This window comes from Dermochelys coriacea, chromosome 1, assembly GCF_009764565.3.
Source record: "Dermochelys coriacea isolate rDerCor1 chromosome 1, rDerCor1.pri.v4, whole genome shotgun sequence".
Lineage (NCBI taxonomy): Eukaryota > Metazoa > Chordata > Testudines > Dermochelyidae > Dermochelys > Dermochelys coriacea.
The window spans coordinates 53300939-53327021 of record NC_050068.2 but is presented as its reverse complement, the minus strand read 5'-3'; the positions used below and the strand labels follow the sequence as shown (position 1 = coordinate 53327021).

General features: G+C 41.0%; 2 long non-coding RNA genes across 2 annotated transcripts in view; one reads left to right on the top strand and one right to left on the bottom strand.

Annotated features, from left to right (window-relative positions):
• Positions 1-7765: 7765 nt before the first annotated feature.
• Positions 7766-26083, bottom strand: part of LOC119849343 — a 22805-nt gene continuing 4487 nt past the window's right edge. The window contains exons 2-3 of the long non-coding RNA XR_006277688.1: positions 22689-22740; positions 7766-10142 (exon numbers count right to left, since the gene is read on the bottom strand). This is a non-coding gene — a long non-coding RNA (uncharacterized LOC119849343). The remainder of the gene's footprint in view (positions 10143-22688; positions 22741-26083) is intronic.
• The window catches only part of LOC122457931, an 18084-nt gene continuing 16082 nt past the window's right edge, over positions 24082-26083 (top strand). Inside the window, exons 1-2 of the long non-coding RNA XR_006277690.1 lie at positions 24082-24092; positions 24516-24521. This is a non-coding gene — a long non-coding RNA (uncharacterized LOC122457931). The remainder of the gene's footprint in view (positions 24093-24515; positions 24522-26083) is intronic.

Sequence of the window (26083 nt, the reverse complement as noted above, 5' to 3'; positions counted from 1 at the left end):
TGAGAGCCCTAGGTTGGACTAACCATTCCCATAAATGGTACAGAAACACTACCATAGTGACAGCTCCAGATGCACTATTAATAATTTTAAAAGAGCAGCCTATATTTGTCACATACCTCCCCTCTTTACTCATACACTCATAGACTTTAAGGTCAGAAGGGATGATCATGATCATCTAGTCTGACCTCCTGCACATTGCAGCCACGGAACCTCACCCACCCACTCCTGTAATAGACTCCTAACCTCTGGCTGAGTTACTGAAGTCTTCAAATCATGATTTAAAGACGTCAAGTTACAGAGAATTCACCATTTACAGTAGTTTAAACCTGCAAGTGACCCATGCCCCATGCAGCAGAGGAAGGTGAAAACTCCCCTGGGTCTCTGCTAGTCTGACTCAGGGGAAGATTCCTTGCCAGCTCCAAATATGGTGATCAGTTAGACCCTGAGCTTGTGGGCAAGACCCTGGGAGAGAATTTTCTACAGTAGCTTAGAGCCCTCCCCATCTAGTGTCCTCTCTCCAATATAGGTGTATGCTCACAGACATACCTGGGAAATTCTCACCTGCCCCCATGAGCTCTCTATTACTGTGTCTGGAACTGGAATCTGATCCTACCCTTTCCTTCTCTCATTTTTCTTCTAGGTATCGTAGAAGGTGGCCTTCCCTGATTCGTTAATTTGACAGTTACCAGAGGTGTACACCAGGGTTATCTTCCAGCTTGGGCAGCGAGGGCAACATCCACCAGAATAGTTTGGGTGGTCAGGACAAGACCGGACCCCACGACAAGCCAGTCATGATACAGCCAAACAGGGCCTTCCATGAGTTGACGGACAATGCCGAAGAAGCAGTATTTCTTTCTTCTGCACTTCTAAGGCTATGGCTACTCTATGGGCTCGGGGTGTGATTCCTCTGCTCTTGTACACATACTTGTGCTAGCTCTCATCAAGCCCACGTGAGTGCAAATTCCAGTGCAGCTGCGGTAGCACTGATAGTGGCAGTGGAGGTATGGCTGAGCTGTGCTGAGCACAAACCCGCCTGAAACCAGTGGGTATGTTCTTGGCCCAGCTCAGCTGTGCCTCCACTGCAGCTAGCAGTACTACCATGGTGACACTGCTATTTATACTTGTGCTAGCTTGATGAGAGCTAGCGCAAGTATATGTACACTACCAGGGAAATCACACCCCTAGCCTTTAATAGCCTCAAGAGATGTTCCGCTCAAGTTCAGCCCCCTCCACTCAAGTAAGCCAAAGAGATGATCTGTAACAATGCACTGATACAGAAAATGCTAATTTTCCTAGCATAGGTGTAAGTCAACATAGCTTCATTGGGTTCATTGGAGCTATGCCAGTTTACACCAGCTAACATTCTGGACGATTACTGTGTTTTATATATATATATATATATATATATATATATATATAGTACTCAGTCTTTATCTGAGTGAAGTGAATTTATCCCTGAACCAACTGAATTACCCTGCTTTGAAAAAATGACTAATTTTGTTTTAAAGAGCAGGTTTATAATTTCATTAAGTGTGGAAGCTAATGTGTTTGCAAAAACTTAAACATTTTCCAAACTGGACCACTGCAGATCCAAGTAACCATTGTAATTATTATTCTTGTAATGCATATGTGATTTTATATATGGATTGCACTATCGAAGTCTAATTAAGGGCCCTAATTCTTAATGGTACGCTGTACCTACAGCTCCCACTAAGGACCAAGGACTTCCGTGCTTAATACTTTTGTTCATTATGGGCCAAATCCTGCAGTCCTTATTCAAACATAACTGCAACAGAAACTGGACCTCACTGAGACTAATCAAGTGAGTAACTCCTCACAAATACAAGAAAGAGATTCACAAACTGGCCTTCTGTGATCAAGCCATATGTTAACCTCTCTGTTCCTGTTTCCCAAGCTGTTCAATAATCAGGGTATTAGGATTAATTAGATAATTGGCCTGATTCTATGACATGCTCAGCTCCTCAGTTTCTTTTTTCCAGAAGGAAAAATGCTTTAAAACCCCCCCAAAAAATTCCAACAGCTTTTTATTGCACAAAAAAGATTCATTTGTGAAAACTGCCCTTCATTTTGTAGTCGCCAACAAAGACTTTGAGGCAAACCTATAATTTTTTTCAGGTTTTCACAAAACCACACAAGCATGACTTTTGGCAAATGCTGACAATGTACCATCCTTGACTGCTAATCAGAATTCATGTTTCTCTTTTCCATTCAATATTTTAAGAGTTAAGTATCAGAATCTAATACCTGGGGATATATTTATTTAATTGACTAATCCTAATCTACACTGAACCAGGCTGCTTGATCCTTGTCATGAATAATGAACTCAAATATTGTGAATGATGTGACCATTTCCAGAGCACGATCATTATCAGAACAATCCAACAGAGTGTGCTAATGTACTGTAAAAGCCGAAGCTGCATACAATGGAATATCTTTTATTTTTAACTAGAATTGTCCTTTCTGTTAAAACAATGATCAGCAGAAACTCCTTTTTCTGTTATTTAATGATTTGTAATGTCTCTAAAAGAAAGAAGTGCTCATGAAAGCTTATGTTCAAATAAAACCTAGCTGCAGATTGAGGGAGGAAACACTCAAAAATCAGGATTCAGTAGATATAATATAGGGATTAGCTGAGTTATTACTTGGTTGGTGATTTTAGTCAGCCACATCTTGCGAATGCATTAAAAGCCAGGACTCTCATCCACAATCAGGTTGTGAATGGTACTGATTTATTGACAGACGATGTTGCATTCATTTGTAGAAGCTGGCGGAAGCTCTGGGTATGGGTCATGCCTGGTCCACCATCTGTTGCTATGACATCTGAGGAAAGTGGAATAATAATGGACGTTGGTCTTCTTAGCACTTGTCCACTTGGGATGAATATTGTAGTGGGTGGTTTTGTGCAGGTTGTCATGGTCTTGACAATTTTGCAGCTAGAAGTTGTATTCATCGACTGTGCAGGGTACAGCATGTAGGACTGATTTTTAAAGCCCACAATGTCATAGCTACTTGTCTGAATAACAGATGGCAAAACAAAAAGATGCACTTTTTTAATAGCCTAATTCCAGGGTGTCGATAGGGAAATGTTCTAGTGACTATACTGAATATTTCCCTGTGAATGACCGGACAGAGGGTGGGGCATGGGCAGAGATAGGGCCAGGGAACCCACTACTCCCTAGACCCTCCTGCCCCCAGCCACTAGAAGGCAAGGAAGCTGTGTAAGTGCCTCATAGGTGCTACTTCAGACATGATGCGTCTTGGGCTGCAGCCACTCTGCAGCCTCTGGGGGAGGATTCATAACCCCCTGCTCATTCTGTGCATCCCCAAACTGTGGTTTCAACACCCACCACCTTTTGTCACGTTCTGACTGAAAAAACCTGACCCCCCAATTCTTAGTGTTTTTTGTACCTAGACATGTACCTAGACAACGGAGCTGATAACTCTTAGGCCAAGTTTCAACAGAAAAGTCTTCAAACTTTCAATGCACAACCCTTGCCACCTATCTGATGTTTAGAATAATGTGTAAAAAAGAAAGGAAATACATTTGCATTTGAAATTCAGTTAAAAAAATCCCCAAACTCATTTCTTCCTCAGCAACAGAGTTCTCATTTCACTCTAAGTTTGGAACTAATAACACTCTATTTCTATAGGTAATTTTCCTTGGATGCCAAACTGAATCAAAGCACAAAGTAATTCTTGTTCTATGCCCAATGCCACAGCATTTGCAATTATAGTATTGTGGGTAACAGCGGGGCAAGTTATGAGCTCCAGAGAAAGAATTTGATTTCCTTATACCCTTCATGACTCATCTAATACAAGCAGAAAGAGAAATATAATGTTTCCTGCACAATAATGGTCATTGCCAATTCTGAGTGCAGAATAAAAATGATCAATATAATGTCTATTTGGCAAAGATCAGCCAATGTAAATCTTTAATCTAAAACCTTACAAGAAATAAAAGGTAGAACACATACAAAAGAACTAGTTATTATTTAAGGAATCATCACATGTTCAAGCCTATGATTACATTTCCTGCTTTTCCTCAATGCACCTTGCAGTGCAACTAGTATGAAAATGAGAATGTCAAATAGGGTCTATTCTTTCTTCATTGCACCAAAGTAACTGTGATTGGGGCTAATCAGAGTTAAAGGACCATAGTAAAGGTGGTGAATCAGTTTTGAAGTGTTTTACATCTTAAAAAATCCTACTGTGTTCAGAATAACTCTTTGAAAGCCTGAAACTAAAATTTGTTCTCTAAATTTTTAAAAAAATCTTTATTGCTAACACATACAGAACAGTGCTTTGTTATTACAATGTGCTTCATAAATATTAGGTTGCTAACACTGAGTATTTGAGGAAAATGATGAAGATATATAGGGATAGAATGTCAGACATGCCCCACATCATGTCATCCAGCTATAGCTAGCCACCATTAGATACAAATCCTAATAGTGGTATAGCTAGTATAGATTCTCCTCAAGTAATGGCTGCCTCTCATTCTGGAGCAGAAAGTCATGAATTCTATCCCTGTTGATGACTTTAGATCATGTGGCCATTAAATTATTTAGAAACAGTAATATTTCTGCAAATAATATGAGAAGGAAAAGGAGAGTCAACATTTGGATCTATGAACCTGGACAGTGCAAATTTAAGACTTTTGTACTATTTCCATATAAACACCCAATTTTGTTTTCAATGAAAGATATTGAGATCTGGATAGAATCATAGAATCATAGAATATCAGGGTTGGAAGGGACCCCAGAAGGTCATCTAGTCCAACCCCCAAAGCTCTCCCCCCTCTTTTTTTAAAGTGAGAGTAACAATATGGGGCAAATCTTTAAGCTGGGGTATGAAGTAGAGCCCACCAATGAGCTTCTGAACTGGAGATGTGGATAATATGCCACTAAAACCTCTTCTGATTTCACTGAAGCAGATTTTTTTTAAGGCCAGAACCAGAGCAGTCTATAAATCTATAAATCCCATTGATTTCATGCCTCTGAGCACTATGCCCTATGCGGCACATCTAGTGTTTGTACACAGTAATGTATTTTTGTTCTTTAGATTCAAAATTCTTTTCCTATAAATACATTCATAGGTGCAAACACTGTTGCCGCTTTTGATAGTCAGTTTCTCACAGCAGTCACTGAACGTACAAACATTTTCTCTAAATTTTTATGTTCTCTAGTGTCATTATTTGCAAGCTTATTTTACATCTTATTCTTGCCTCAAGTTTACTTCCTCTTTAACCTGAAGAATTCTGTACGCACCTCTCTTCCAATTCTTCCTTATGATTCTTGCACTACACATCCAAAACTGTGCACAAGGCTTCTAGTTGTAGTTTCACAGAGAAGAAAGCCAGCAAGTGCTGCTAGATCCCCATATAGTGTCTGTCAGTATTATAAAGGGAGCACTTTGGATAATATAAGTGCTGATTTGGATTTTTTTCACATTATGTTTTCAGCTTGAGTTAATATGGCACAGATGCATAAACCCACACCAGTATATTTCTTTTGCACGTTCAGATTTGGGGAAACCTGAGGACAAATACCATATGCTTTGTTTTAAAAAAATGACCACCAGGTTTAGTAGCCAAGGATGTGCTAAAAAAGAATGGAAAATGATGGATAAGCCATTAAATATGTTATTGAGAGGTCTGAGAAAACGAGAATAAGTTTCATTATGAAATAGATTTGGGCTGGGTGGATTTTGTTTTCAAAAGTTGTTCATTTCTCAGCTCCTTCTATCATCCTCTTTCACATTCAATCTCAGTCTCTCTCTTGCTGGTGACATTTTACAGAAATCTGTTGTGGCGTTTCTTCTGTCATTATCTCCCAGATGCTTTTTAGTTCAATCCTGTCCCAACTCTCTCTGGAATCCACCTCCCACCCATCTACCCCCTCTCTCTCACACATCCCTACACAGAGGGTGAAGAGGTGCTCACAGGTTTATTCTGCTGTTCTCTTCTCTCCTCTTCCACTTTAGTTCTCTCTTCTCTCTGATACAGACTTCAGTTCAGCTTACCATGTTTCACTTGGGAAGAGCTATGCTGAGTTACACCAGCTGAGGGTCTCATTTAGATACAATTTAGATCATCTGTATAAAATCTTTCTTTAAATCTATGCCAGATCAGCCTACCTGTTGTGCTTAGCTTCAGACTCTACAGGAATTTTTTACTAAAATTTTGCCCTTTTAATATTCACTACTCTGCATCACTTTCAGGTTCAGAAAAGGACAACGAAAATGATTAGGGGTTGGAACGGGTCCCATATGAGGAGAGATTAAAGAGGCTAGGACTTTTCATCTTGGAAAAGAGGAGACTAAGGGGGGATATGATAGAGGGCTATAAAATCATGAGTGGTGTGGAGAAAGAGAATAAGGAAAAGTTATTTACTTGTTCCCATAATATAAGAACTAGGGGCCACCAAATGAAATTAATGGGCAGCAGGTTTAAAACAAATAAAAGGAAATTCTTCTTCACAAGCACAATCAACCTGTGGAACTCCTTGACTGAGGAGGATGTGAAGGCTAGGACTATAACAGGGTTTAAAAGAGAACTGGATAAATTCATGGAGGCTAAGTCCATTAATGGCTATTAGCCAGGATGGGTAAGGAATGGTGTCCCTAGCCTCCGTTTGTCAGATGGTGAAGATGGATGGCAGGAGAGAGATCACTTGATCATTACCTGTTAGGTTCACTCCATCTGGGACACCTGGCATTGGCCGCTGTTGGTAGACAGGATACTAGGCTGGATGGACCTTTGGTCTGACCCAATATGGCCATTCTTATGTTCTTATTTAAAGAGTACATAAGTTTAAAAGTTACATAAGGTAAAAAATTGTTTTGTCATAAAGTGTCTCATGGTTTTGATTCAGCATATTTGACTCATTGCTTGACTTCCTGCATTATATTTCCAGCTGTATTTGAGATCTGTGATAGCAAAACTTTGGGTTGTGCCAAGGTTTCAAATACATTTATAATTTAATGGATCGTGTCCTTTTTATGGGACTCTCTTTTATTAGAATAACATGATACCACTCCCAATACTGCTTTTATTTATTTATTTTTAATCTAGACTTCAATAGTCTCTACATTTCGCTCATGGACCCTTATGTTACATTCATGTATTATTTACTGGTTTGTTTTCCTTTGAAAAGTATGTGGAGAATCTTTGTGCAGTCAGAATAAAACAGAAAAAAGCATTTTGTAAAATGGTAAAACTAAATATGATTTGTATAAACTGATATAATATTAAAGGAGAATAGTCAAACATAGCCCGTTTGGCTTGTTGAATCAGTTGTCTAGGCAATGTCACTTATGACAAACAAAAGCTGGAACCATTTTACAGGAGACATGCTAAGGCTCAATTTGTAATGCTCTTTCCTGACTGAATCAACCAGTCTGACTTTAGAAGCAGCTGTTGGCTTTGTCAGGATATGGGGATGGTTCATGATGGATTAGACCAGTGGTTCTCAACCCACAGCCCGCAGGCGGCCCAATTAGCACACGGCTGTGGCCAGCTCAGCTCTGTGCTAAAGGCTGGCTGGTGTGCCGGGGTCCGCCGGGTTCCTGGCTACCAGGCGCATAGGGGTCTGGGCTGCCCTGCCGCCGAGTGCGACGGAGTCAGGGTCGGAGCTGCCAGCCCACCCTGCGTGGTGGGAGTCTGGGCTACCGGCTGGCCCGACAGAGTCCGGGGTCTGTGGCAGCCATGCAGCGGGGGTCCAGGGTGGGCAGCCAGCTGGGCAGGGGTCCAGGGTCCAGGATTGGGGTCAAGGTCTGGGCTGCGGCTGCCCTGCCACCCGGCCCCTATGGCCCAGGTAACTCATTGTGGGCCGCACATGCGGCTCACAATATGTAATAAACTGAGAACCACTGGATTAGAGTAATCTAACTGTTTTGTGAAGACGGAAACTAGGTTATATCACAGTAAATATGAAACTCCCCGGTCTTTTGTCTGAACCAGCAACCACCCTCAGGAGATAAACGGTCCTTTTACTTTCATCTTATGCTGCATGGGTACAGAGAGAGAGAGATTAAATTTAGATATTTGAAGCATCTAATGCCAAAATAAGATCAAAGTAGTACTTGTTTGTCTAAGAATAATTCTGTCTTTAGTATTTCAATGTGAGCAGTATTTCTGATATTGTTAGTTCAAGTGCTGAGAAGACTTGGCTCTCACTAATATTTTCCAAAATGATTACTAGCAATCGAGTACTTACAATTTATTTTCTGCCAAGTTTCAAGCAAATCCATTATGAAGCGCAGTGGAATGTCTATTTGTTTCTAAATAATGTAAACAAGATATGCGGAGACAAGTGGAGTTCTTCAAACAGACAGAATGCACAAAAATGCAGGTGAAGTCTTCTTTGAACACTCAAGTAAAACTGACTTGAAATAAGCGAAATGAATGTCTGAAGAGAACTATGCAAGAGGAGCTTAGCAAACACACAGGAAATCTCTATATGCCTGCAAGATCATACAAAATGTATCAAAGAGCACCCTTTATTCCCTAAGAGACAGACAAAATTTGTAATAATTGCTGCATAAGAATCTCTGAGTCTTATCTGATTATTCTGGGAGACATAAAATGTACAGTATTTTTCTTTGGTTTATTGGACTAAATTTGATTAGATTCAGTTTGCCAAACACTGCTAAAGTTCACATCCATATCAATTGTGTAGGGAACCTCTACTTTAAAGTGGAGAGTGAGACTGAAAAGCTTTTTAATTTGAATTTCCTCTTGCTCAGTCAGTGGATAATTTATTTCAAACTCTTCTACACTCCATAAAAGGTATATTTCCAAGGGCCTTTCTCTAGCTAGTTTTAATTATTCACCTTTTCTATGAAACACAAAGAAGTGATAGACTAAAAATGCCTCCTGGTACTCAGTTTTATTCAAAGGTCTAGATACTTCCTTTTGTGATGTATAAGGGATCAAAATCATTTCAGAATTGCGGTAACATATCCCTACACGGTGTAGCCACTTAACTGTTCTTTATGATTTAATTGCACAAACATAGCTCAGTGAGAACAGTGGGGGAAGTGGGGCCAGAGGAAGAATTGAGGAACAGCTCCTCAGTGCTATGTGTTATCCATTCAACATGATGGGACTTAGGATGCATTAAGCAGCATAAGTTACTGCTGCTTTCATCGCCAGTATTTCTATCTTTGTGGCTTCTACACAGAGCTGAGGAGGTATGTGGAGGTGGCTGGTGTAGTAGGTTGGTGCTAGTCATGTTGTCAGTGTTGTGGACCCTGTAGGGGTGCTAAGACAGAGTCTAGTCAAATACTTCCTCTCAGGCACTCACCAGACTGCTGTGAGGGGATGGGAAACTATGAATCCCTGTGTGCTTTAAGCCTCCACAGACTGAACAGAGTCCAGGCACACTCTTGAGTTGTAGCTCCTCTGTCAAACATCCTCTTCTGAGCCCTGAGCCCTCCCAGTCCAACTGCCTACCCCAGGGCCAGTGCTGACCCCATCCCCCATAGCTTAAACACACCCTGTCCTAGAACTCCAGCCATGTAGGTGCTCTGGGATCACAGGTTAAACTTTTCAAGGACATCTGATTGCAACACAACACACATACCCACAGACTTTGTGCAGGATTCTAAACCACCATTGGATTAATCACATGAGGAACACACAGATCTAGACAAAAATAATCATCCCTGTCTCAATTTCCTCACCACTCCAGAGCATTCCTTGGGTTGGGAGCAAAGTCCTCTGAAGCATCCAGAGTCCTTCTGCTGCAGCACATGGCTTGTCTTCTCAATGTCTTCTCTACGTCTCTTCCCAAGTCAGCCTACTTTGACCTTGGTTGGTCCCGCAGCTAATATGCCTGCTACGTTTGGTCATCTCTTCCCTTCTTTGGCTAAAAAGGCCCGTGTTGCTCGATAAGCCTTCCCTCTATTTTGTGGTTTTTAAAGCTAGTATCAACACCTGGTATCTTTGTCCTGGGTATTTTCCACTCTCTCCCCTTTCCCCTCCTAGCATCCCCTTCTGGAGATCCACCTTTATTCAAAGATGTAGAAGTTGGAGAAAGCTTTGAAGAACCTCAGCCAAGTCCTTGTAATTCAGTTGTTTCCATCTTCATAGGTGAATTCTAATGACTCCCCCATTGTACCTGGAATAGGAAGGACAGGACTCAGCCTTTGTCTACGAGGATGGAATTCACATAATAGTATTCAAAAGTACGGCAATTTTATTAAAACAACTTCATAGGATCAACCAGAGTTCAGAAGCGGTACAGATTCCCCAAACGATCAGTGTAGATCAGTCAGTGGCAACATAATATTGGTGCTAGTCATTCTATTAGTGTTGGAGAGAAGCAATAGGGCTTTTGGAATGCTGATAGGTAAGAGAATGTTACTTTGATAGTTTAAAGGATTCTTGGCTTTTCTTCTCATCTCAAGCTGCACACCACTGCCACTAGATACATGTACCAGCAGGCTAATGATAGAGTAGATGCGAGTTACTTAAAAGATGTGTGTCTTCTTATTTAACTCACGGAAGAAGAGGACTTTTGGAGTGGGAAAGGAAGGAAACACCTTGTAACTAGGAAACTAAAGTATGAATTAAAATTACAGCCAATGCATTGACTAATTTCATATCTGCCTGCAAGGTCTCAACAGGTTATGACAGTGCCACAGTTTCAGGGTTAACTGAACCTTTGATCCCTCCTCCCCAGATCTTCCTCCAGGGCATCCCCTTAAGATTTCCAGCATTACTTCTCTCAGGCAGAGACCTGTGTCTCTCCTCCCCCAGACTGGGGGTTTAGGCTTGCAGTACCTCTACACCAAACTGGGTATGACTACGCAGCAATTAAACACCTGCGGTTGTCCTGTGTCATCCAACTCGGTCTGGGGCTATAAAATTGTGGTGTAGCTGTTTGGGCTTGGGCTGCATAACCAGAGTAGTGGAATCTGCATTAACCACTCCAGGGGTTCCCCAAAAGTTCATGTCTGTCTGGCACATCTCAACATAATCTTTTGAACTCATTACACTTCTCACAACTCAATCTGTCACTGGCACCATGGAGCATTTCCTCCAGAAATAATGGTAGGAAATTCACTGTTCTATGGTAAAAGTGTAGGATGACACACTAATGGAAAGTAGGATTTATTGCAAGATTTGTTGTCTGAGTTTGGCAAGTAACAGTTTCCAGGAAGTGAGGAGAACAGGTTTTCCTTTAGCATTTGATGTGCACATTTTTAAAAGCTCAGTGGATGCTTGGAAAAAAAAAAAAAAAGAAATCTCTTTGTACATCTCTGCATTGCAGCATGTCTTATTAGGCCCTGGATCCAGCTCCTTTCATTTTACTACATTATAATAAACATAACAAAATAAACTGTGCTCCTTGTTTCCCATCATAACAAAGTTTTAGGGACCTTAGTGTAAGATACAACATAATAAATATATCGAGCCAATCAGATGCTTTTGAACATCTCTTAGAGATTACCAATAAATTGTTTTCATTTTCTTACACCCTAACGTTAGGGACTATTCAGATTTCTGAAAGCCATATTAACAGGATCCTGATTGCTCTTTGACTGACAGTTTTGATAGCAATTTTGATGCTGATGACAAATATATCACGATTTGCAACATGTAGTTAGCAATTAGTCTGAGCTCTTTTTAACTGCATCAAAATCTTTTGGCGGAGAATGCTGTAGAAAAAAAAACAGAGTGTTTCCATCTGGGAAAGTTCTGGATGAGTATCATTCAGGACAAATTGCTTAGAGCAGGGCAGTTACAGCCCAAGGCTGGGTTTCCTTTACTATTAAGGAGGCACACCAAACAAGCTAAACAGAGGATTTTGGTTTTACCTCACTGGCTAATCATAAGTCTGACAAGGAATTCTCTTAGACACTCCAGTTTCCCAGTATTATTTCCCAGTGCCACTCGTTATGGGGACGAATGGTTATGAAAACTAATACCCCAGTAAAAGAAAAATGGTTCTCCCGATGCCAAAAGGACCAAGCCCCAGACCCAGGTCAATATACAAGTCAGATCTTACCCACAAATCACGCTGTTGCCAATCCTTTAGAATCTAAAATCTAAAGGTTTATTTATAGAAAAAAAGAAATATAAATGAGAGCTAAAATTGGCTGAAGGAAGGGTAATGGCAAAGTTCTTGGTTCAGACTTGTAGCCATGATGGAATAAACTGTAGGCTCAAATCAAGTCTGGAGTACAAACATCCCAGCTTGGATGGATCATTCAGTCCTTTGTTCAGAGCTTCAGTTTCAGGCACAGTTCCTCCAGAGGTCAGAAGCATGATTGAAGACAAAATGGAGATACTGCTGCTGCCTTTTATAGTCCTTTTGCCATGTGGCTTGTGCTTTCTTTGTTCCAGCCACAAGCCACCCAGCACATGGCATGGAAAAACCTTCGGGTTCGGTCCATAGGCATGTCCCTGCATGCCTTGCCGAGTCACAAGGTGTATCTGCCTTCTCTCAATGGGTCAATAGTATAGCTGATGGTCCTTAATGGGCCACCAAGCAGGCTAGGCAGTGCTGACGCCACATTGTCTAGGATGTCACCCAGAAGCATAACACAAGTTTGAAATACAGACAGTATAGAGCCAACTTTATAACTTTAAATACAAAAATGACACATGCATCCAGATAGCATAATCATAACCTGCAAATTATAACCTTGTCATAGACACCTCACACAACAAACTATGTACAATATTTGCTGCAAATATATAACAGTGGTTGCAACAATGATCTATACGGTCACAGTTTATGTCAATAATGTCACACCCCATCCCTTTGCTCAGCCTACCTACATCTTGGGTCCAGGGTTGGTGCAGGATGCAAACCCTCCTCTCCTGCCACTGTGCACAAGTAGATGGTCTGAGGGCTTGAGAATGGGTGGAGCACCTACTCACTCACCAGAGGAGCTGGCTAGCCATGAGAGGGGGAGTAAACTGTATCCTTTCAATAGCTGCTGTAACTTATTTTCCACATTGCTTCTGGAGCAAGAGGAGAACAGAAAGTAAGGAACTGGGACTGAGTCAAAAATCCTTCCTAGGGCTGCCTCAGTGTGGAGCTGTTATGCAGGGTTGAGACAATAAGTTCAAGGAAACCCTAAACACCTACTGATAAGCAGGGATCCTAGAAATCCTGAACACCACAGAATGTTTTTACAGAGAATCTTTAGTTTTTACATTTTGTGAAAAAAAAAAAATGTATACGGCGGATTCCTGATTATCTGATCTAATTTGGGTCAGGGGCCAGATCAGATAATCAGGAGAATGAGTGGGGTTCTGCCTATTAGCCCTGGTTGGCGGGGCTCCAACTGTCAGCTTGAAACTTGAACGTAATGTTTTATTGATATATTTACAACTGATACCTATCTATATCGTGGCTAGGGAAACTAAAGTTCAGCATTTCATTTCAATTGTGGAAAAACATGGATTTCTGTGTGTTTTTTTATTGGAGTTTATTTTTTTTTAATCATGGAAAACTAGGATCCCTGCTGATAAGGAAGCCAATTCTGCACTTCCTGATTGAGCAAAATTCCTAGGCCTTATGTGACCTGGGTCCCAGTGGGGGGCCAGCTGAGGTCATTCAGTCAGGGTGAACTGCAAAGCAAGGGGCAGACAAACCCCCCAGAGCTGGTGGATATTCCAATACTTAGATTTACCAAGCCATCCTAAACCAGCTTCTTAATTACCTCACTGGTTATTCAGGAGTCAATAACACAGTTCCCAACCTCAGGCCTCCATCATATTTGACTTGGGTACCTGGATGAAGATTCTTGTAAATCTTATTTCATCATATAAAAGGTTCTACCAATCTCTAAGGATCATTACCTCCCATGTTAATGAATATTCCAGATCTTACCCAAATACATGCATACAGCAATTCTTATTAATTAAGCTAAAATTTATTAAAAAAAACAGAGAGAATATGATTAAAAGATCAATATACGTACAGACATGAATTCAATTATTGAGGTTCAGATACACAGCAGAGAAGGTCAGCTTTGTAGTTGCAAAGAATTCTTTCAGATATAGTTCATAGGTTATAGTCCAATGTCCAATATCATATTCAGCGGGGACAGTCAGCACTGGGATCCCAATCTGGTGGCTTAAGCTTCCCCAATGAAGCATCAAGCAGATCTGAGATAAAAAGGATCAGGTCCAAGGATCTTTTATACAATTGAAGGTCTTTGACAAGTTGGAGTCCCTCGAGGAACAATAGGCCCTTATTTCCTAAGCATCGTCATTATTTATTCACACAGATTAACATAAGGCAGTCTATCACCGGTATTTAGCTATATGAATTAACATAGGACAATTGCCTGTTCCTCCACCATTCACTATACATTTCAAAGAGAGATGAATACAGAGATATCCCATGTTTACCATTCATTTAATTGTTGGGATGTTCTTTTGATCTCTGAATGATCAGAATACATCATAGGCAAGGACTGTTGATTATATTGTTGAACCTACTCATATGTAAATACACAAAAACACAAACATTACCTCCCACATGTCTTTAAGGGTTGAATTTGAGTTGTTTATTTTGCAGGATGTTTAATCCTTTCTAGCCATGCATCTTAGCCTGTCAATAGGGGCTATCTCTGAGTAATGCACAGAGTACTGGGCCCAAAATATGGAGTAATATTAGCTCTGGCATCATGAAATTCTGTGACTGACATCTATTTTCTCCTTTTCTGCAATGTCTTAGAACTTGGAAGCTGTATTTGCTATGACTGAGAGAACACCTGTGGTTTTGAGTTCATGCTGGATGCCAGGGACAAACCTCTAATCAGCTTGAATCCTACTTCTCTATCTCTAAAGAAACTCAGAGGAGAGAAGTCTTTGTAAACTCCACTTTTGTTTAGCAGTGTTCCCTGCTCAGGGTCTCATCTGTGATAATATTAAAGCCTATTTATATGCACAGCTGGACATTCTCAGTTCCATCCCATTAACACTATTAGACATTGGAACAAATCAATTATTTTAAAATCATGTAGGAATATTCTCTGTGTTCAGACTTCATCCTCTAAAAGAATCCAGATTCTGAGGGTCACTAATATTGCTCTAGAGTTGTCTATTTTTTGAGCCACATAGCTATAGATGTCAGGATTTGTCTTGCATTTCATTGGCATGCTTCAAGAGGAAAGAAAAAGAGAGCTTTTTTCCATAGCCAGAACCCCATTTTTTCAAGTGTTATGCTGTAATTTTCCAATTGCACTTTCAAAATGATGAATCATCACTTCAGATGACAGAAAAAATTGATCAAGTAGGTGTATGGACAAGGTCAATGTTGTTTTAGGTTATAAAGCATCTAGGGGTAATCATGAAACCAGTCTGGCAAAAACCATTAACTCATAGATGGATTACAGGAATGACATTTTGAAAAAATGCCCCCTGAGTTTGCTTAGTAAAATGTGAGCTGAGCATATTTTGGTGATGTTACCTCTAAAGTAAAGAAAAATAGCCATTTTACAGAAAAGTCACCAAAAGGAAAAAGTTAGAGATGTATTAAATCATGCAAAACAAAACTGCAACAAGTTTGTTAAATTCTGTGAATTTTTTTTTCATTTCAGAATTATTATTATGGTACCAAAAGGCCCCAGTCAGAATCTGAATCCCATTTTGGGAGGTGCTATACAAACTTACAGAAAGAGACAGCTTCTGGCCCAAAAAGGCTACAATAAAACCCCCCAACACAGCAACATATATTGCATGAGAAGACTACTGAGCCAATGGGTAGTGCTATGGAAGTCAAAGATGTTCTGTGCTGAGACAGCAGTCTACCCCTGCACAACACACTGCAGTTTTGGGGAATCTATGACAAGATGCAACAAGTGGTTGTGACAAACAAGAAGTAGAAGGAGCGGGGAATACAAGGTAACAGTAATAAGATCAGATAGTTAAAGAGGCTAACAATGGCTGAGATTTTAAAGCAGTGCACACCTTCCATTAAAGTTCACAGAACAGTGTGTCTAAGTCCCCTACACTGCTCTGAACATTTCTTTGTGCACAACTTGATCATTCTGATTCATTTGAAAAAAACTAAGACTAAATAAAATATTGACTGATGCTGACTGCCCCTCAAACTGAACAACTTGTAGGCATCACACAAGGAGTGAGTCTTGAGAAAGAATTTGAAGGAAGAGAAGATAATGATTTTATGGCAGTGGTGGGCAACCTGTGGGCCGCATGCAGCCCGTAAGGATGATCCACTGGCAGGAGGTGGGTTGCCCACCACTGCCTTATGGTGTAGTTCAGGGAGGGTATTCTATATGGAGAGACCCGTGTGGTCCTAGCCAGTATTTGCAGACGAGCAAAGCCTTCAGCCATGAGCACCCTCTAATTTGGAAGCCCCAAAAAAGCTGAGATTTTTCTCTGCATACATTAAAAAAAAAATCCCTGACCCTTTTCCTGAGAAGATAGCCCTGAAAATGTAAACTGGGGTAAACTCAGGCTACTGCTGATATTGCTAGGAGCAAGCAAAACTGCCTACCGGAGTCAGGGACTCTGCTGAACAATCTATGTGACTGTTAGTGCCAAGGTGGCAGTCTGGTCTACTGAATTAAGCAAGGGACTGAAAGAAAGGGAACCCACACGCTGCCCTCCAGAGTTGGAGGACTGGGCCACTATCTGGACCATTTTTCAGAGTAGCAGCCGTGTTAGTCTGTATCCTCAAAAAGAAAAGGAGTACTTGTGGCACCTTAGAGACTAACAAATTTATTAGAGCATAAGCTTTCGTGAGCTACAGCTCACTTCATCGGATGCATGCAGTGGAAAATACAGCGGGGAGATTTTATATATACAGAGAACATGAAACAATGGGTTTTTTTACAGTTCAGAGTTACTTACTCAACTCATGAACTTAGAGGTGATTTCAGAGTTGTGTCAGAGCATCATCTTAATGGGCAAATGGCTTTTAAGATAGAGGCATTTTTACAATTTTTTTTTGAAAACTGAATTTTCACTGACATTACTGAATGCAGTAGCAAGGATGTAATAGCATTTTACACATTGAATACCGAATGGCACTAACTGCTATATTTCCCTATTTACAAGCCTGTCCTCAGATGTATTATATTTATAGAGAGAGACACATTGCTGTGTGATGAAAGTCGTGAATTGTAGCCAACCACTAGTTTTCAGATTGAATCTGTCAGTCTTCAGAACATGAATAGTGTAGAGAACTTCTAAAAGCGTCGGACTAAGGATATATGACATACAGTAAAACAGAATAGCCCTAAGAGAGCTCACAAATGTATAATAATTCACAGTTGTGCTTTACGATGTTTCAGCGGCACATCTGTTTGGAAGGCAGCTGTCTGATTGAATGTTGGGGGCCTGCTTCTTCACTGCCTTGCATCTTGTGCAGTCACAGCTTTGTAAAGCAGAGGTAAAAGACTACCATTTGGATCTGGTAGCCATGATTCTAACTTGTTAAGGCCTTGGAATCACCTTGTACATACGTAGCGCCCTACCAAATTCATGGTCCATTTTGGTCAATTTCATGGTCATAGGATTTTAAAAACAGTAAATTTCATGATTTCAGTTACTTAAATCTGAAATTTCATGGTGTTGTAATTGTAGGGGTCCTGACCCAAAAAGGAGTTGTGGTGGGGGGGATTGCAAGTTTATTGTAGGGCGAGTTGCGGTACTGCTACCCTTACTTCTGTGCAACTGCTGGTGGCAGCGCTGCCCTCAGAGCTGGGCAGCTGGAGAGTGGTGGTTGCTGGCTGGGAGCCCAACTCTGAAGGCAGAGACACTGGCAGCAGCAATGCTGAAGTAAGGAGGGCATGGTATGGTATAGGCACACTTACTTCTGTGCTGCTGCCTGCAGAGCTGGGCCTTCAGTCAGCAGCCGCCATTCTCTGACTGCCCCAGCTCTCAAGGCAGCACCGCAGAAGTAAGTGGTATTGCCATCCTTACTTCTGCCTTGCTGCCTTCAGAGCTGGGCGCCTGGCCGACAGCCATGGCTCTCTGGCCGCCCAGCTCTGAAGGCAGCACAAAAGTAAGGGTGGCAATACTGCAACCCTCCTAAAATAACCTTGTGACTCCCCCCCTGCAACTCCCTTTTGGGTCAGGACCCCCAATTTGAGAAATGTGGGTCTCCCCCATGAAATCTGTAAAGTATAGGATAAAAGCGCACAAGACACCAGATTTCATGGGGGGAGGACCAGATTTCACGGTCCATGATGCATTTTTCATGGCAGTGAAATTGGTAGGGCCCTATACATATGTAAGTGACAATACAAGGTGCAAGGCAATGGAGAATAAGGCCCAGAATGAGTACTAAAATCTAATGGGTCTAATTCACATTTACTCTCACAAACCCCATTGACTATAGTGAGGTTATCAGCAGCAAGTGAAAGGGGGATTTGGCTTAATAGATGTGATGTGCGTAGACATGCAGGCACACAAAAGAGGAAGAGGACATGTGCAGCTAAAAGCATTTCAAGCATAGTATAAATTGTAATCTTAATAATTTGGCATAATTTATCATATCTATTCATTAAATAGAGATGATGCTGAATGCATAAGTATGAGAGGCTTCTGAAAATAATTTTCTTTTGTAGATTCATTTGCTTGTATGCATCTCAAATATTTTGTCAGATATCCATTTTTAAAAGAGTTGGGTAAATTCAGGGAATGAGTTGATTACTCACTCCATGGGTGGCAACTGAGTATGGTATACTCCAAGCTGTATTTATAAATTTTATATTTTAAATCAGATTTCTTCCTTTTCTGTTATTTAAAAGACTTTTTCAGTGCTGTACTTCTATCTTCTCCTTATGCAATCCCATAGACTTACTGTGATTTATTATTTTTTAAAATCACAACTGAATTTTGTATTGTAACATAATGGAAGGAAATTTTTTGTTGCTTAGGATTTAGCAATATTTTGTTATATCATGGTGACTAAGAGTAAATGATTCTGTCACTGGAGATTTGAAGATGAAAGCTTCCCATGGTGATTTTCAGTGGAATCACATGCCATTCTTAGTCTCAAATAGAAGATATTAGACATTTGCCAAAGCAGATCCATTAAACTATTTTTCAAATGAAAAGGATTTGTTAAAGAAAAGAACATGCAAGGGTATAATTCTATTGTTTTGAATTCAACACTAATAAGCTAAAACCCATAAATTCAGGAGGATAAAAAAGCCTGCAAAGCAGTACTGTTGAAAAAGACTTAGTAGTGATTGTGGACAGCAAATTAGATATGAGTTTAGAACATGATATGTCTGCAATGGGCTACATATTGCCCAAGTATCATATGTCAGAGAAACTAGACTCTGCTCTTTCTATGGCTGTACTGCCACAACACCAGGAGAAATCCCATCCCCACTGAAGTCAATGGAAGTTCTTCCATTGACTTCAATGGAGCCAACACTTCACCAGTAACTTGGGCTTGATCCTTCATGTAAATAGGCATGGCTTCACTAATGTCAATAGATTCCAAGGCCAGAAGGGAGCACTGTGATCTCCTAGTCTGACCTCCAATGTAACACAGGCCAGAAAATTTCCTCAAAATTATTCCTTTTGAACTAATGCACATTTTGATTTAAAAATTCCGAGTGATTGAGAATGCACCTGACTCTTGGTAAATTGTTCCAGTGGTTAACTACCCTTTCTATTAAAAAATTTATACCTTATTTCCAGTCTGAATTTATCTAGCTTCACCTTCCAGCCATTAGACTGTGTTATACTTTTGTCTACTAGAGTGAAGAGCCAGTTATCCAATTTTTGTTCCCTATGTAAGAATACAGTTTGATCAAGTCACCCTTTATCCTTCTCTTTGCTAAACTAAATAGATGGAGCTCCTTGAGTCTATCAGTATAAGACATTTTTTTCCCTAATCCTTTAATGACTTGTCCAGGCCTTCTCTGAACCTTCTCCAATTTATCAACATCTTTCTTGAATTGTTAACACCAGACATGGACACAGTCTTTCAGCAGCAATTGCACCAGTGCCAAATACCTCTCTACTCCTACTCGAGGTTCCACTCTTTATACATCCTAGGATCTCATTAGCCCATTTTACCACATCACCACCCTGGGAGCTCATGTTCAGCTGATTATCCACCACAACCCACAAAATCTTTTTCAGTTGCTGTTTCCGAGACAGTGTCCCCCATCTTATAAGTGTGGTGCATGTAGGTGTACACATTTATATTTAGCTGTATTCAAATGCATATCGTTTGCTTGTGCCCAGTTTTTCAAGTACTCCAGATTGTTCTGTATCACTGACCCGTCCCCTTTGTTATTTACCACTCTCCCAATCTTTGTCATGTGCAAACTTTATCAGTGATAGTTTTATGTTCTCTTCTGGGTCACGATAAAAATGTTAAATAGTATAGGGTCAAAAGTCAATGGAGCTATGTTAATTTACACCAGCTAAGAATCTAGCCTGTTGTGTTCAATCCCAGGCACAACTTTAGCAGAAAGATTGAGATAAATTGTTGAGGTTTCAGGCAATAGCAACAAATAGGGTCGGGAGGGAATGATTAGAGGTAAATAAAATCCTAAGTATGTATCTTATCTAAGGGACATCTGAGGGATGAGTATTTGAGATGTATTAACACAAAGGGGACAGGAATTATCTTGTGTAGTACACAGGATTCTAAACAAGAGAAATGGGTTCAAATTAAGACACAATATAACCTGAATATTGGGAAAACAGCTTGTCAGAACTATAAACCTATAGAATAGTCTCCTCAGCCAATAAATGGATACCCAGTCACCTAGGGATTTTTAAAACTAATCCAGAGAAACAAAAAATGTACTTTAGGGAATGGTCCTGAAGCTGCAGGAGAATTGGATGCTCTCCTTTCCATCTCTAAAGTCTCCATGTGAAATCCTAGCTCTACTGCAATGGCAAACCTCCCATGGATTACGAGGACAGGATTTTACCCTATATTCCTAGGATTGAAAGAGCTTAGTCTGCACAGTAGTCTTTTAGCTTAAATTTCCTGAGAGAAACTTGGAAGGAGCAGGAGACTTGGGTCAGAGGCTCGGTCCAGTATATCCTCCATTTGAGGGACTGGCTTCAGGAACTGGGCACCATGGCAAAGGGGAAGCAAAGAACACTACAGATCTGGTTGAATCTGAGGAAAGGGTAAGAAGTGACCCAGGGAGTTCTTAAAGGGGAACGGTGCGAAGACCGTTCAGGCTGGTGTGTTTCGGGAGGATCCCCGCCAAACCTCTGCTGAGGAGGACTCACCACCAAAAGGGCGGGGGTGGGACCGGGTCCCCCTACCTCAGCCACCCACCTTTGAAAGGAGGTGGCCCCACCCAGTGAGTTGGTTGGACTTTGCCCGATAGGCTGCATTACCTCACCAGAGGAGGGGAATTAGATGGACTCTGGCCATTGGGCTGAGCTGCTCCAGGGGCGCGTTGTATAGACTTCGGCCACTAGGCCGCATTACTCCACTAGAGAAGGGGAACTAGCTGAACTCTGGCCATTGGATCGAACTGCCCTAGGGGCATGTCATATGGACTCCGGCCACTAGGCTGCATTATCCCACTAGGGAAGGGGAAGTAGATGGACTCTGGGCCTTGGGCCACACGGTGCTAACTACAGAGGGGTTTAGAACATGGACTTGGGCGTAGAGAGGCTGGGTTACCTCCCACCCCCTTGACTTAAGGGGCCATTGAGGTACAAGCCCCACCTTACACCCCTTCTCTCTGCATGCTGGGGATGGACTCCCACAGACCGGGCCCTTCCCAATTCAATCATCCCTCTTCTTACATCTGTCCCTCAGGATAAGCTCCCAAACCATGGCTTCCTCTTAGCTGGCACTGCTATATGCCATATGTTGTGAAGAAGATTGCATTGTGACGCAAGACAGTTCAGCTTCGGGTTTGGTGAATTTTGTGTTAACCTGAACAAGAATTTGTATATTTTCTATTTCACCCACTCAAAGAGACTAGAACATGCATAAAAATAGTACAGCAGAATACATACTGCAAATGTATGTAGTTTCTGGCGAACCCTATTCCCCCAGGAGCTACACAAAGATTGTCTGGTTTGATTTGTCCCAGTGTTAACAGTCTGAGGGAGGGAAGTGGCAAGCTGTTTTCACTAAGGTGTTCTGAGGCATTCTGCCAGTACAGGACAGAAACAGGCATTATAATACTCCTGATGCCTACTTCTGAAAAGAGCACTGTAGTGCATATCAGACCCTCAGTTAATACCTTCCTATCCTAGCACATGCAATCTGGCCAGGACTTGGCCACTCCAACACATCTAGCCATCTTTTGGACTGTGAAGCACTGATAAGTCTGCTAGGCAGCCTTTCTGGCACTCAAGGAGTGCTACTGTCAGCATTCAGACTAGATTCTGCAAAGGCTGCAATGAAGAGCTCTTTCCCCCATACACCACCTGAACAGGCCACCCAGAATCTAGCGAAGTCAGTAAAATGCTTTGGGACAAAAGGTGCTATGTCAATATATATAATTTTGCTGTTATACATTATAATAATTATTCTTATAATAATAGCAGCAATCATATACCATGAGTCAAACTTTTTATGTTCAGACACACTTGATTCCCACCCTAAATACTTAAAAAAAAACAAAACAAAACGATAAAACCAACCCTGCACCCACACCGAAACAAACTCCAATCCTTTTAGTAAAAGCACATGGAAAGTACTGAATATTAGGAATTCACTAACCTCTAGAATGAATTCAAAGGTGAACTAAAGTTAGGCTCTCCAGTGACACAACCTGTAAAAGCAGAGCCATTATTGTCATTATCATTATGATTAGTCTTATTCTTACTAACATAAGAAAACTTAAATTTCTCTACAGGTGATTCCCCCATTGACAGAGCAGGGAAATCCCCAGTTCCTTTCACCAAATCTAATATTCTTGTGAATTTATACCTCAAAGCACTGTATGACGGTAGTGATAGCAAATGCTGGATAAACATACAGTGTCACTTATATCAAGCAGATAATCCCCGTAAAAGATTTATTCCTAACAGACCTGTGAAGCGTGCGGAGTCCTGAGCACTGCGGTAAGCTGAGTTTCTTAGCAACATAACGATGGCCCATGGCAAAATGTACCAGACGTGACAACGACAATGCAAGTGGAATGCAAAATCTCGCTGTGGAAGAAGTAATAGAAATGAAATTTTTACACTTAAAATACAATAGGTGTATTCTCAAAACAGGCCAGCTACAGGATTCCTAAGGCTTTCCACATATCTAGGTACATTAGCCGGAAAACCATTTATTTTTTTAAAGTGCACTGTATGTGAATGAAAAATGAAGTGGGAAATAGTCCTCAATTTACATTTCCCCCTTTGAAACACTGATTACAAAGTTGGCCCAGGAGCTGACAAACTGCAATGTGGGGAGGAGTTACATTACAATCTAAAGACTAGCTTGTGCCCAATAAGCACAGTTCTGCCCTGGGGTAGTACCAACAGTGCCAGTAGAAGAGCATGCCATTTCAATCCAAACAATGCTTATTTGCTATTTTGAGAATGGTATTTATGGCATTAAGATGTGATTGCTCACCTCCTGGATATCTTGCCATCAACCCAAGCTTAATATGGCCCAACTAAACTCCTTTTCTTCTCCAGTTCTCTGTCAATGTGGACAATACCATCAACCTTCCTGTCACCCATCCCCATAAATGGGAGTCATCTTTAACTCTACCTCCTCTCTTGCTCCACAAATCAAAGCTGTATCTGCACTATGCCACAGCTTCCTCCAAAGCATAGAGCCATAGGGTTAGAAGGGACTACAAAGGTCATCTAGTTTAACCCCTTACCAAGATGCTGGATTCGTTGTGTCTAAACCATCCAGGACAGATGGCTATCCAGCCTCCTTTTGAAAACTCCAGCAAAGGAGCCTCTGCAACCTCCCTAGGCAGTCAGCTTATTTGTCCTCACAGATAGAAGGTTTTCCTGAGATTTAGCCAAAATCTCCTATGCTGTGCTTTCAAGCCATTGCCTCTTGTCCTGCCCTCTGTGGCAAGAGAGGAAAAATTTTTCTCCATTTCTTTTATGGCAGCCTCTCATGTCTTTGAAGACTGCTATCATGTCCCCCCTTGATCAACTCTTTTCTGAAGTAAATATTTGGCTTAGTTTGCTAAACTAAAGCTTTAGTTTAGCCTTTACTTGTATGACTTGCATTCCATCCCTTTGATCGTCTTTGTCACTTGCCTCTGGATCCTTAACAGTTTCTCTATATCCTGTCTATACATTGGTGACCAAAACTGGACACAGTACTCCAACTGAGGCCTAACATTTACAAGATCTGTCAGTTTCCCTCTATCCATACTGCCAAACCTGCCATCTCCCATTTTGATTAATGTAACTTCCTCTTATCTTGCCTCCCTGACATCCATGCTACCCCCTCTAGTCCCTACAGAATGCTGCCATCAAGGTCATCTTCCTAGTTTGACAATTTGACCATGTCATCATCTTCTTTGAATCCGTCCTCTAGTTCCCTTTTCCACAGCATTAAATTCAACCTTCTTGTTCTCTAAAGCCCTGTGTAATTCATCCCTGTCTATCCACTCTTGTGACTTTTCATATCAACCCCAACATCTTCACTCTACCAATAATGCTGGGTGCTCCCACAAACATTTCCATGTCTTCTTCCACTCCACTGTCACATGTCTTTTCTGAACTGGTTTATAAAACTACTCTTGTTTTTATTCTCTTGAAGATCTAATTCCAGCATAAAACCCACACAACATTAGCCAAGGATTAAGCCTAGGCTATGGGTATTTGGGGATAATCTGACAAAATAATTCATTGTGTTTATAAATTATATTACCTAATATGGCCAGCTATCACTATGACCACTTTTATACCTCTTTCCTTTATTCTATGATTATTTGTATGTTTATTTTGTCTTTTAGATTCTAAATGCCTCAAGCAAGGAATATGCCTTAATTCAGTTATGACTGAAAAATGCTATTTGGGTTCAACCAGAAACAAATAATAAACAATTAATAATAATATCCATATAAATAATTGTAAGGGACTGCGGAAGACTTTGTTACGGCCTAGCTAGGAAATTTCCACTTTCTTGAGCCGAGAGGTTATTGTAGGACATAGCTAGTTACTGAAGGACACAGCTGCTTTGCATGGCCCTTTGCCAGGTAGTGGAAAGCCCCCCTTTGGGAAGTACCTAATTCTATATTCATGAGCTGTTTTTGTGTGGTGCTTATTAACGCTGACTGTCTGCCCCTCCGTTGGACTCCGTCCCAGGCAGAGCTTCAGTGTGCTGGGTTCCCTGCCTCCATGACGGCAACGCTTGGAGTCCCCATTGCGGGTGGGTCACTAAACTTCAATAAAGCCAATAACTCACAGCTGTGTGTAAGGCTCGTTTTTCTCAGAGTACTCTTGCCAGGCCTGTGGTGCTTCAAGCACCTTGGCCCAGAACAATAATGAAATCCTCTTAAGATTGTTGTTTTTCAGCAGTGCATTCCATGGGCTAATTCTGTAAGGAAACTCTTTCCTTTTATTAGTTTTAAATATGTTTCTTGCAGTTTCTTTGGGAAGTGTTAAAACAGGATAATTGCCTTTCTGGGGTAGAGAAAAGTAGAACAGTACTTTACTTGTTTCATTCAAATACACTGAAAGCTAGTCTGTATGAGACATTTGTACAAACATATCCAATAGAATATTTACTAAACATGAACAAAACACTAGTCAATATATGATAGGAGACAATCTTGCACAGCAGAAAAACTATTGACAGAGTAAATATTTTGTCTCTGATTTCTGGAATTCATTTACTTGTTGTCATGCTAGGAATTATTCTGACAACCTAAAGGTGCTGAATTCTTTCACTGGAGGCAGTAGAGAAATACTTACTTATATATTATGGTATAATCAATGATAGTTCTAGGTCAAAATTTTAGGTGGGGCACTGTAACCCTTGAAGGACTGCTCAGCTGCATGCAGGGGCTCTGGAACAATTTTTATAGTGGAGATGCTGAAAGCGATTGAACAAAACTGTAGACCCTGGATATGATGGAAACCACTTTAAGTCAAGGGGTGCTGCTGCACCCCCAGCACCTCTAGTTCTAGCACCTATAGCTGCAC